Source organism: Sciurus vulgaris (genome assembly GCF_902686455.1).
Source record: "Sciurus vulgaris genome assembly, chromosome: 10".
In the NCBI taxonomy this organism is placed as follows: Eukaryota; Metazoa; Chordata; class Mammalia; order Rodentia; family Sciuridae; genus Sciurus; species Sciurus vulgaris.
In genome coordinates this window covers 15,011,161-15,013,802 of record NC_136470.1, presented here as the reverse complement: position 1 = coordinate 15,013,802, position 2,642 = coordinate 15,011,161, and positions in this window count along the sequence as shown.

The following is a 2,642-nucleotide window of genomic DNA, read 5'->3' as shown; positions in this document are numbered from 1 at the left end:
GGGCAGCCCCGGTGTCCTGAGTCCACACAGTTCTCCCCGCCACTCCTCCCCCGGGGCAGCCGCCGGAGCCCCAGTGGCTGCTCCGAGTCCCAGCGCTGTGCCGAGCCCAATTGTTTCTTAACACACTCTTCCAGCTTGTCTCCATGTGTGTAGTGAAATTATATGGAGCCCCTGTATCTATAGGGGTAGGCATTTACACAGAGGTAGGCACCCTATTCTGGATATGAATTATACCATGATGTTAGCTAAACGTTAAATTATCATTGATTTGAAAAACGAGAGACTGAATATACAAACAGTGATCAGATGGTATGTGAAAATAGAACTCTGACCCACAACCTGCAGCAAGAAACCACTTGCCATACAATCGTCTCCTTATTTCTCAGAACAGCTCAGGAAGCCAGCTTGCTCCAAGTCAGACTTGCAGCAAGTCAGACTGCTATCTCTGGTAACAATCCAGGAAGCTAACTACAACTTCTGGAATAATTGATATAAAGTGGTCAGGTCTTGGTTAATAATAGGTGTTGAGGGCTGTCTTGGACAAGATGGCACCTGGCAGTGAGCCAAAGGGCACTGGCTACCAAAATAAGGAAGTACCCAAAAAGGCTGCTTGCTGTTACTAGTTCCTTGGAGACTTATGATGTGTTAACGGCCAGGCCTAGGATTGGCTATCTAATATCGTGCCACGAGTAGACAGCTCGTGATTTATATAGTGTTATGCTGGCATTCCTCTGCATGCTCTCCTGTATGAGCTAAAGCTTTGCTATAATTGGCTGATAAGCTAGGAGCCTGGGGAGGAGAGAGGGAGAGAGAAGAAGAAGGAAGATAGAGGAGAACAAAGGAGACAGAGAAACAGGGAGGACGCAATAAATCTCGGCAAACTAAAGATTAGTGGTGTCTCCTTTCTCCCACGCCGGTTCCGCTGGACGGAACAAATAGGATCTCTAATTTTATCCCTTCTTCTCACTTAGGGACCAACCAGAGGAATGTCATATATGCAGCAGGATGCCTAGCTTCAGTGAGCCTCCCTGTAGCAAACCCCTGCCAACTGCCTTTAGGGAGGGCACACCGGCGGTTCCCTGCTGATCCTGTGTACAACTCTTCCTCTCTTCAGCTTGCTTTTGAGTCTCTACCAAAGGTGAGCCATGCTGGCTGACTTCCTTCCAATGGCAAGCTTTGAATAGACTTTGCTTTCTTCATTTGGTTTTTCTTTCCTTATTTCCACAGCAATAAATTCAATATGGATAATCCAAATAATAATAAAGACCTTCATTAAAATGACAGAATAGAAAAAGAAGAATCTTCTGTATTCTGTAAAGTTTAAGAGGGATTATTCCCTTGAGGATGTTTAGAATCTCTTCCATGGGTCACTTTTTCAATTTTTCCAGTCACCACAGAAATTTGTAATAAAAGAGCCCACTTTAAAAGGTTGGACTTTGTTACTTTGAAACTGAAAACTTTTAGAAGCTAAAGCAGTTATTCTGAAAAAAAAAAAAATAAATCCTTCTGGGTTTATTAATTAACAAGAACGCAGGGAGTATTTGAAATATTATCATCTGGGTGACTTTATTCTACATTTATAAATACTCTATGGTCTCACCATAATTAAGATAATATGAAAAGAGTTTGAAATATGGTGATGGCCTTAAAATGTGAAAATATTCTTTTAACACGAATAATTACCCAATGGTTTATAACCTAATAAAAATCAAAGTAAAAGGAAAAACCTGGGCATTTTAATTATGTGAAATTGTATGTATTCTGGGAAACCGCAACATTACCCACACATTCCCACTTAAGAATTCTCATTCTAGAAATTCTTTCCATGAGCTGTTCCAAAGAAGTGGACCCCTGGGTACCCTTCTCAACAGGACCTAGCAAACATAAGGCTCTATATGAGGCAGAGCTGGTTTGAATCCAAATTTGGCAACAATTTACTTCATACTTGAACTGAGATGCAGAGTAGAAATTCAGTCTTTGAACATGTTTCCTTATTTTTCCCTCTAAAAATATAGCCTTTTTTTTTTCTTCACTCTAGACACAGGAGAGAATATTGTAGAATGTATTTCCTAACTTTTTGGGACTCACTTTACTATCTACTATGGAATGTCTTACCACACATATGCACATTTTTCACACTGTGATCTCCAAGTTGTACATCCTTTGAGAATGCCCCAAACACCCTCCTTATGGGTATCTCCACAGTTGGTGTATTTTGAAGAGATGAACTTCAAAGCTGTTCAATGATTATGTTACAGTTTGGATGTGAGGTGTCCCCCAAAATCTCACGTGTGAGACAATGTAAGAAGGTTCAAAGGAAAAATGATTGGGTTTTTGAGAGTCTTAACCTAATCAGTGAATTAATCACTGATGGGATAAACTGAGTGGTAAGTGGAGGCAGGTGTGGTTGGAGGAGGTGGGAATTGGGGCGCAACTTTGGGGCATATATTTTGTATCTGGAGAGTGGAGACTCTCTTTCTCTGCTTCCTGATAAAGTAAGCTGCTTCCCCCTGCCACGCTCTTCTGCCGTGATATTCTGCCTCACCTCCAGCCCTGAGGGATGGAGCTGGCTTTCTATGGACTAAGACCTCTGAAACCATGAGCCCTCAAATAAACCTTTCCTCCTCTACAGTTGTGCTGGT